The sequence below is a fragment of the Staurois parvus genome, unplaced genomic scaffold, assembly GCF_062004578.1.
Source record: "Staurois parvus isolate SC_StPar_1 unplaced genomic scaffold, SC_StPar_1.0 ptg000586l, whole genome shotgun sequence".
NCBI classification, from domain to species: Eukaryota; Metazoa; Chordata; class Amphibia; order Anura; family Ranidae; genus Staurois; species Staurois parvus.
Genome location: NW_028318382.1, coordinates 5,179,650 through 5,191,225, shown reverse-complemented (window position 1 = coordinate 5,191,225; position 11,576 = coordinate 5,179,650).

Sequence of the window (11,576 nt, the reverse complement as noted above, 5' to 3'; positions counted from 1 at the left end):
TGGGGAATGAATTACTATATGGGGGACTTACTATATGGGGGACTTACTATATGGGGGATGAATTACTATATGGGGGATGAATTAATATGGGGGATGAATTAATATGGGGGATGAATTACTATGTGGGGGATGAATTACTATGTGGGGGATGAATTACTATGGGGGATGAATTACTATATGGGGGATGAATTACTATGTGGGGGATGAATTACTATGGGGGATGAATTACTATGGGGGATGAATTACTATATGGGGGATGAATTACTATATGGGGGATGAATTACTATATGGGGGATGAATTGCTATAAGGGGGATGAATTGCTATATGGGGGACGAATTACTATATGGGGGACGAATTACTATATGGGGGATGAATTACTATATGGGGGATGAATTACTATGGGAGATGAATTACTATATGGGGGATTAATTACTATGCTTACTATGGGGGAATATTACTATACTTACTATGGATGACACATACACATCATTCATCTACTCTTGGTCCGGCCCCCGGGTCCAATATATGAACCCATTGCGGCCCTCAAGTCAAAAAGTTTGCCCACCCCTGCTCTAGTCGCAAGAAAGTTGCATGAAAGTGGTGCAGGAACTTTTTTAAAGTGGCTGTGACTTTAGCCACATAGATTGGAATGGGTGCTATTGAAATAAATAGGATGCTACTTGTCATATGACCTTATGGGGTTTATTTACTAAAGCTGGAGAGTCCAAAATCAGACTCACTTCTGCATAGAAACCAATCAGCTTCCAGGTTTCATTGCCAAAGCTTCATTGAACAAGCTGAGGTTAGAAGCTGATTGGTTTCTATGCAGAAGGGAGTCTGATTTTGGACTCTCCAGCTTTAGTAAATAAACCCCTATGTGTCCAAAGTCACATGACAAGTCACACCAGTGTGAATGGAGCCTTGCGATGGATCCTTGCAGACTTGTTTTTGCACGACGTACACTACAACTTCATGTATTCTACTATGTATGTTTTTTCATTATATTTAAATATATTACAGTGAGATCCAGTGTTCATATTGTCAGGAATTTATGTACTATATCAATCCCTGAGCCAAGTCTTCCCACATTCAGGAAGTTCCAGGCACTTCTGGTTTTCTATTAGTGCTTGTGACATATATATTTATTGCTACTTTGTTCCAGTCACCCACCATGTGAGAGTTTTAATGGAACATAGTTACATAGCTAGTCTGGCTGAAAAAAGACAAAAATCCATCCAGTTCAACCAAAAAAAAAAAAAAAGGTATAACCCTATACCCACAATTGAACCAGAGGAAGGCAAAAAAACCACCAAAGCTTGATCCAATTTGCTCCTGTCGGGGAAAAAAATCCTTCCTGATCCCCCAAGAGGCAATCAGATATTCCCTGGATCAACTTTACCTATTAATGTTAGTATCCAGTTATATTACAGTATGTGTATCTAGGAAACAATCCAGGCCTTTGCTAAATCAATCCACTGAGTTGGCCAGAACCAACTATTGAGGGAGTCTATTCCACTTTTTCACAGCTCTTAATTTGAAGAAACCTTTCCGTATTTGGAGATTCAATCTCTTTTCTTCAGATGTAAAGAGTGCCCCCTTGTCCTCTGTGATGACCTCAGGGGGAATAACTCTACACCAAGTTCACAATATGAACCACTGATGTATTTATGCATGTTTATCATATCCCCCCTTAATCTCCTCTTCTGAAGAGAAAATAATTTCAGTTCCTCTAATCTTTCCTCGTAGCTGAGCTCCTCCATGCCTCTTATCAGTTTGGTTGCCCTTCTCTGCACTTTCTCCAGTTCCTCAATATTCTTTTTGTGAATTGGTGCCTAAAATTGAACTGTATATTCCAGATGAAGTCTTACTAATGATTTGTACAGGGGTAAAATGATATCTCTCTCTCTGGAGTCTATACCTCTTTTAATACAAGAGAGGATTTTGCTCGCTTTAGAAACCGCAGCTTGGCATTGCATGAGCATTAAGCTTATGATCTACCAGAACTCCCAGGTCCTTCTCCACCATTGATTCCCCCAGTTGAACTTTCCTAGTATGTATGATGCATGCATATTCTTAGCCCCCAAGTGCATAACCTTACATTTATCAACATTAATCCTCATTTGCCAAATAGTTGCCCAATTAAACAGTGCATTGAGATAGACTTGTAAATTGAAGACATCCTCTAAGGACGTTATTCCACTGCAAAGTTTGGTGTCATCTGCAAAGACCGAAACAGCATTTTTAATCCTAGACTCTATATAAATATACTAAAAAGTAAGGGTCCCAACACTGAACCTTGGGGTACACCACTAACAACCCTAGACCATTCAGAGTATGAATCATTAACCACTACTCTCTGAATATTTTTCTATCTAGTTTTCTATCCATTTACATACCGATTTTCCCAAGCCTGTAGACTTTACCTTACATATTAGCCGTGTGTGGGGAACTGTGTCAAATGCTCTTGCAAAATCCAGTTATACCATGTCCACCACCACCCCTCTGTCCAAGGTTTTGCTCACCTCCTCATAAAAAGAAATCAGATTTGTTTGACAACTTCTGTCTTTCATGAATCCATGCTGTCTATGGCTTAAAATATTTTTTTACAGTAAGAACTCGTCTATGGGGTCTTTTATTAAACTCTCCAGTATCTTCCCAACTATAGAAGTTAAACTAACAGGTCTATAATTACTTGGTAAAGATTTTGATCCCTAAATAGGCACCACATTGGCCTTACACCAATCCAGTGGTACTATGCCAGTCATTAAAGAGTCCCTATAAATTAGAAACAATGGCTTTGAAATGACAGAACTCAATTCTTTAAGGACCCGTGGGTGTATGCCATCCAGTTCAGGTGCTTTATTCACCTTTATTCTGTCTATATATCTCTGGATCATATAGAGTATCTCACAGAAGTGAGTCCACCCCTCACGCTATTGTAAATATTTTATTCTATCTTTTCATGTGACAACACTGAAGAAATGACACCTTGCTACAATGTAAATTAGTGAGTGTACAGCTTGTATAACAGTGTAAATTTGCTGTCCCCTCAAAATAACTCAACACACAGCCATTAATGTCTAAACCGCTGTCAACAAAAGTGAGTACACCCCTAAGTGCAAATGTCCAAATTGAGCCCAAAGTATCAATATTTTGTTTGGCCACCATTATTTTCCAGCACTGCCTTAACCCTCTTGGGCATGGAGTTCACCAGAGCTTCACAGGTTACCACTGGAGTCCTCTTCCACTCCTTCATGACGACATCACGGAGCTCTTGGATGTTAGAGACCTTGCACTCCTCCACCTTCCGTTTTAGGATGCCCCACAGATGCTCAATAGGGTTTAGGTCTGGAGGCATGCTTGGCTAATCCATCACCTTTACCCTCAGCTTTTTTAGCAAGGCAGTAGTCATCTTGGAGATGTGTTTGGGGGTCATTATCATGTTGGAATACTGCCCTGCGGCCCAGTCTCTGAAGGGAGGGGATCATGCTCTGCTTCAGTATGCAACAGTACATCTGAACCAAATATGTTTATCTTGGTCTCATCAGACCACAGAACATGGTTCCAGTAATCCATGTCCTTAGTTTGCTTGTCTTCAGCAAACTGTTTGCAGGATTTATCGCGCATCATCTTTAGAACAGGCTTCCATCTGGGACGACAGCCATGCAGACCAATTTGAGGCAGTGTGAGCACTGACAGGCTGACCCCCCACCCCTTCAACCTCTGCAGCAATGCTGGCAGCACTCATACATCTATTTCCCAAAGACAACCTCTGGATATGACGCTGAGTACATGCACTCAACTTCTTTGGTCGACCATGGCGAGGCCTGTTCTGAGTGGAACCTGTCCTGTTAAACTGCTGTATGGTCTTGGCCACCAAGCTGCAGCTCAGTTTCAGGGTCTTGGCAATCTTCTTATAGCCTAGGCCATCTTTATGTAGAGCAACAATTCTTTTTTTCAGATCCTCAGAGAGTTCTTTGCCATGAGGTGCCATGTTAAACTTCCAGTGACCAGTATAAGAGAGTGAGAGCGATAACACCAAATTTAAGACGCCTGCTCCCCATTCACACCTGAGACCTTGTAACACTAACAAGTCACATGACACCAAGGAGGTAAAATGGCTAATTGGGCCAAATTTGGACATTTTCACTTAGGGGTGTACTCACTTTTGTTGTCAGCGGTTTAGATATTAATGGCTATGTGAGTTTTTTTGAGGGGGCAGCAAATTTACACTGTTATACAAGCTGTACACTCACTACTTTACATTGTAGCAAAGTGTCATTTCATCAGTGTTTTTACATGAAAAAATATAATAAAATATTTACAAAAATGTGAGGGGTGTACTCACTTCTATGAGATACTGTAAATTGTGAGCCAATGTTGATCATCTGGGGCTATCAACACCATGCCCATTATGGACAAGAGCTCCCCCATGCTCCTCTGTATACACAGAGCTGAAAACGTATTTAATAAATTTGCCTTCTCTTTGTCCCGTCACCCACTCTAGATTATTTTGTAAAGGGCCTACATGCTCAGACCTGACCTTTTTACTATTAACCTCCTTGGCGGTATTCCCGAGTGTAGCTCGGGGTAACATTTCAGTACCAAAAGCGGTAACCCTGAGCTACACTCGGGAATACCATGCGGCACTGCTCCGGCATGTGTTCTTCACTTACCTTACCCTGCGCTCCCACGATGTGTCCCCTGCAGCGTCCCCGGCCATCTCCTCCGGCCGATGCCGGCATCCGGCTTCTGTGTCCTGTCCCTGTGACGTCGGGACATACGGGCGCCGCCGGCGGCGGGAAATTTAAAAATTTTAAAAAATGTCATTTTTTTTTTTTTACATTTTACACAGTAAAACATTGCTGTTTCAACCTATTTCACATACATATTGTCCCTAGTGCTTTGTCCTGCGCCCTGCCTGCATTTTGTCTGTTCTTTCTGCCTGGAAACTGAGAAATGTCCATGGCGTCCAAAAAGTGTCCCTTTAGGTCAAAAGCGGTTTAGATCAGCTAGAGAACAGCGATAGTAAATCAGAACCACTTGCAGAATTGAGTGATAATGATTCGTGGGGGAAATTCGTCATCAGAAACTGAAAACGATTTTGCGACTGAGCTCAGCAATGTGCGAACTTGGCGCTCTATTTCACATTTCAGTGTTTTTGGTTTGATTATATTATTGAATTAAATTTTTTATTATTTTTATATTATTTTTATGATTATTTATTAAATTATAATTTATGATTTTGTGTTTCAAATTTTATCATACCCGGGATGTTTACTAGACTCTTGTTCGGACAGATTTCAGTGAGTTTTTCCTAAAAATTACAGCCTACAATAAAAAAAATACATATTTCCATGCAAAAAAATGGTACCGCTTTCAGCACCAAAAATCTGAAATAATCATACCGCCAGGGAGGTTAATATATTTGAAAATATTTTTGGGGTTTGTACTGCTATCTCTTGCAATCTGTCGTTCATTTTCAATTTTTGCTGCCTTAATTTCCTGTTTACATACTGTAGTCTGTTATATTCTTTGTAGTGTGTAAACAGTGATATCATTCCTTAATTTTAATAAAAGCTCTTTTCTTATTATCTATAGCTTTTTAACTTCGGCCATAAGCTACATAGGTTTGATTTTTAGCCTTTTAAACTTGTTGCCTATAGAATATATTTTTCTGAGTGTTCACATACAGTCTTTTTGAAAAATTCCTATTTTTGTGTTGTGTTCATTGATGCCAATATTCCCTCCCAGTCTAAGTCTTGGCGAGCAGCTCTCAGCCTTGGAAAAATTAACTCTCTTAAAGTAAAGCATTTTATAATACACTGTAGTTCCTTTGAGGAAACATAAGGCAGCTCTTTGAGATTGGATCCCTATATGTACTGTTCTCTTAATGAAAATTTACAGTACAGCGGAATGTTTGCATGCATGGTATTCAGAAGGGTAATGCAGAAACTTCATGAAAAAAGTGTCAAGGTGAAGCTTTGGAGCTCAGTATTTTTGGTAACTTGTGGGCCTCATACATTTTATATTTGCTTGGTTGGATACTATGTAAAATAATAATATTATAAAATCATTTATTTGCAGATTAGGCTGTAAAATGTATTTGTTAAACTAGACAGCCATAACTTTAACCTTATCATATAACATGCAATATTTCAACCCATTAGTTTCACAACACAAAGTCCTTCTGATATGTATTGTACTTGTTCACTTTTATTGGTGTCTATTCAGCCCCACAGAAACAAACTTCTTACATGACTTCCTATGTGGATGGGGAAAGCTTAGGTTATTGCAGAGGTTTACGTTGGTAAAGGGATGTTTTGTTTTTGCAATGCATTACTTATTACAGCCAGTTAATGTTACAACATTAAGCCCTTTGAAGGACATGTTTTCTATTTGTACACTTATGGGTACCACATCTTAAAACCTCTAGGTAGTTTGTGTAACTGTTGCTGTGGAGGTTTTGGATATTTACCTAATCCTTTGGGCTTTCAATGTCTCAATAGTTGTATATAGTTATGGCTACAAAATTAAGCCTTTTATTATTTCAGGTATTGTACTTAGGCATTTTTGTGTTTATTTAATTCCACAGTTGCAAACCTTTTACATGAATTCCCATGTGGATGGGGGAAAGTCTATGTTGCTGCAGAGGTTTAGGTTGTTTAAAGGATGTCTTCTACTTACCATGCATCACTTGTTCATGCTGGACATGCACTGTATTCTTGCACTTTTAGGCACACAATGTTGAAACCTTTACATGACTTCCTATGTAGTTCATGCGGTAGTCTATAGTTCTATAAGGCATCTTACACACAAGGGTATTAATTTACTGATGTTTACACTCAGGATCTTGTTGACGGAAAGATGCTGAGTAAGGGTCCATTCACACCAGATGTGATGGGACAGCATTGGGCAGCTATTCCAGCTTAGGCCCTTTGCATATGATAAAGCAAAATTCTTTGTCTCCTTAGCTGCCAGATTTACACCACTGGGTTACGGTGGGGTGTGGGCAGTGTGCACTGAAAAAAAAAATACGTACACTACTTTTTTCCAGTGCAGTGCAAGGCAATCCATCATCTTGCACTGCTGGCTGGCAATTGAACTTTATAAGATGTCTGTGTGACATTTTAATAAAGTTCTTTTAAAAAAAACTGAACTTTGTGATACATCGAAATCGGCACCACACCAGCTGCTGCATTGTAACACAGTGACTGATGTGAACATACCCTATAATATTCTGTAAAGACCTTGCGTATACTTGCATATAAGCACTTAGCATGTGTATGCGTAAAATTCTTGTTCCTCCTTTTCTAGTTGCAAGTGTTGCAACATGCATATGCGCACATATCACTGCACTCAGATGTAAAATGTTCTGTTTTTATTTTACTGCTCTGTACTCATCGCTGTATTACTGATTTTTACGCAGCTGTGCACATTGTTCCATAAACAACAATGCACCTATATTAAGATCATTAAAAAAGTGGTTCTTTTTTACTCCCGTGTGCAAGAGGCCTTAGGCTACATGCAGACGCCCATAAAAAATGCATTTACATTTACAATTTTTTTCCTTAATTTACATATCTGAACGCAGCTGCATTGTTTTCAATGAAGACATTCAAAAATCTGTATCTGAGGACATGCATTCTGGTATTGCAAAAAACAACAGGACAATTTTACTTTTTCAAAAAAATGGATCTAAGGGCTGGTTCATACCAGCCGCTGCATTACAGCACAGGGGCTGGTGTGCAGTGTGATCCGGCTGAGATCAGCACAGCTCGGCGGATTGCACCATTTCTTTTTTTATCTAAACTAACTTTATTAACTTTATGTCACAAAGCCATCTCATAGAGTTCAATTGCTGGCATCACGGTGTGAGGCAGTGGATTGCCTCTCACCGTGTTGTGCTGATAAAAAGTATTTAATGCAGTACTTTTTCTCAGTGGGCTGAGCCCACATGTCTCTGCAATTCAGTGGTGTGAACCAGATACATAGTAGACAAGGCATTTTGCCTTGTCCATGTGTTGAGACTGTGCTGGAATATCAACACAGTCCCACTGCATCTTGTGTGAATATACCTTGAAAGTAAGACTCATTTTGTATCAGTAACATTTTTAGAGTTTACAATGTACCCCTTGTTGCATGCTAGCATTGCTACATCATCAAGCCCTTCACATCTCAAGTATGCAGTTTTGCTGGTATCCATTCTGAACCACAGTGGTAAACCTCTTACATGACTTCTTATGTAGATGGGGAAAGCCTATGTACCTGTAGAGATTTGTGTAGTTTAAGCCCCTTTCACACAAGGAGTATTCAGTTCCGATCAGCAGGGGATCAGCTCATAGATCCCCTGCTGACCAGAGCAGAGTGGGTGAATAGAAAAACTGGAGTAAGTGGATTCCACTGTCTGTTTACACCCAATTACCCTCCAATCTGATCCACCTAAATAGAAGAGGATGGATCCCTTTCCATTTTTTTAGAGTACTGGATTGGACCCAGAGATAGGTAGAGGTAAATTAACATAAGCCCATTTGCAGCCATATGTTCATAAGAATGCGTAGACCTTCTCATCAGGTCCACCTGAAAAACTGACAGGCTGACCTGATTGGATCACCCATGTGAAAGGGGCCTTAGGGAATGTCTTGTGGTTACAATGCATCTCTTGTTGCTACCAGTTAACGTAACATTAAGCCCTTCACATGGCATGCATCGGATTTGTTCCCTTTGGGCACCACAAAGTCAAAGCCTCCTTACTTGACTTTTATGTAAATAGTGTGATAATCAATGCTTCTGCAGAGGCTTAGGGCATTTATGTAGTGTATTTGTCTATACACTATAACAAGTTTTACACAATGGTTTAACCACTTCATGACGATGTCACGGGTTGCTTACTTACACTTTAATACTTGTGCATTTAATTTTGTCATACTCTGTTGACAAGCCTCATAACAATACGAAGTGGTATCAAAATTTTTTAGACTAGTTTTGTAACACACCAGCAGATGGCAGCACAACGTTGCATGCACAGTCACAGGGAGCACCGATCTTCATAAGTCAGTGTGCCAAAAGACATTGTCCTGTGTACATCAGGAGCTGTGCAACTGGTGCTGTCTAAATGTTTTGATTCCACCTCATACTTCTTTTCAGACTACAAGAATTTCTACCACTTTTGGTTGCTACTAGCACAGCTACAGGTGATGGAAGCAGGACCTGTTCCAAAAAAATGTTGGTGTCGCCTAGCTTTTTTTGGCCTTTTTCAACCAAGGTGCCCAGTCACCCTGGGATGCCTTCAGGTTTCTTCAGGGGTGCCTTGGCAAAATGCCTTAAAATTGCCCCCAAACTGTATACAAGCCAGCGAGTGGATCAAGTCTGCCTTTTGGTTACACAAAGCCACAGGTAGTTATTGTACACCATTGCATCCTTCTAGCCACTGGCAGTTGATAAGGAGGATGTCAGATGTCTGCACGGCATGCTTGTTTGCTCCCTTCTTCTCTCCATCAGCACTGGGGTCACATTTGCTGAGTGAGGGAGAGAAACTGAGGGAGAATAAAAACATTGGGATACTAGTCAGTACCAGTGTGCAAAGGTGTATTTGCTTTGGAAGAATAAATCACCTTTAACATTGGGTGTCCTACCTGGGTGGATGTTGCTGTGTTATATAAAACTATTAGTTTAGTTCTTTACATTTACGGCCCCATTCACACTGATGCAGTGCAGTTTGACTGCACCGTGAGTGTATCGCAGTATACCTGTGGGTTTGGTGAGGGTTAGCTGCGCTTTTCCATTGAGTTCTATTATGTCCCATGGTTTTGGTGCGCTTTCTCAAAGCACACCAAAAGTCCTGCATGCAAAACTGTGGGACATAATAGAACTCTTTGCAAAAGCATAGCAAATCCGTAGTAAACTCATGGGTACACTGCGCTACACTCATGGTAAGGCCAAACCGTACCACATCAGTGTGAAAGGGGCCTTAGAATGGAGTGGCTCGAGATTGTGCAGAATTTTATAGGGTGCCTTGGTTGAAAAAAGGTTGAGAAATGCTGTCTTAAAGTACCATAGTTATGTTCAGCCCCCTACTGCTTAGCCTTTTTAGTTGATGTATGTGGACAGTGGCTTGGGTTTACCACAATGCCACAATCACACACATTTGGTGTAGGTAAGCTGTTATTCCAGCATAGTGAGTGCTATATAGATCCTTAGGTAAGTGTTGTTGGTCACAAGCTTTGTTGGACATTTATATAAAGTGATGTAGATTGTAAGCTCGAAAGAGCAGGGCCCTCAATCCCCTTATGTTTTGCATTGTATTGGTATTGTTCTGTCACATGTTCTGTCCCCCTTTGTAATGTACAGCGCTGAGCGAACTATTGGCGCTTTATAAATACTGTATAATAATAAGAATAATAATAATGTAGGTTGTGAGAGGTCTCTGTGTTTCAGCAACAGACCCTCTTTAATTTCTTTATGCTAACATACTGTATGATATACATCTTTATCACAGCTAAGACCTAAATCAGTACAATTCCATTATAGTTGAGATATGCCTTTTCAGCTTGTACTCAAAATTTCTTAGTGCTTTTTTTTTTATTTGCTAAATATACAGGAATTATATAGTACATATACAGTAAATTATACGTGCATCCCTTATTTTGGGAATATATTCATGGCTGTATGTATTAACAGTGCAGAATAGAAGTCTAAATAAATTCCTTAATTAACCTTTTACATTGAGACACTTAGGTTATAGGTGCTTGTATATGTTCTTCGTTGACCAGAATCTAAACTAGGTTTGGTCTCATTACAGTATTGGAATTTTTTTTTTCTGTGTAGAATCAGTCATTTTCATATGAAGGAAGAATGAAAGTAAAGGGGAGCCAGTTTTAAGGCCCCTGCACTCATGGGAATGTGATAGCAAGGAGAGCAGTTTCTCGGCCCCCCTTTTTCTCTCAGCCTAGCCAGAAGAACACCTGGCCAGCTGTTTTCATAAGAAATCTGATTGGGTCAGCTTGCCTGGATACAAGGGTTCAGTGACCTATTTGAATCCAGCGGGTCACATGATCTTGTTGGAATTTTCTGGAATCAAAGGTCAGCTGACCCTGTGGAAGTCTCTGGAAAGGATGTGACCCCTATATAAACCCACTCTGTGGAGGCTCTGTGCCAGTCCTTAGGACCTCTTACCTACCAGCTCTGAGCTATAATACAGAGCTATAATACCTGAGCTGGGCAGCGGAGGTTTCTGTGTGACATGGAGAGTCTGATGCGGCAACTCATTGAGAGAGCTGGGCATGAAGACGGAGAAGATTGGATAAGAAGGTGTCTCTCTTCACCAAGACCACTGGGATATCGCTCCGCTGTCGCAGCCACTGCTACTGCCGCTGCCACCACTGCCGCCGCTGCACCCATTGCCAACATCAATGGTCCAGTTTCAATCAATTCAGCTCCTGCATCACTGCAGAGAGCCTCTGAGTGGTAAAGGACGAAGTGACAAGTGAAGAGGAGCATGGCCCAGCTCCGGAGACTCTCTCCTTCACCACCCAGTCACAACAGAGGATCGTCGGATCCCCGCCAGCTCCACAGT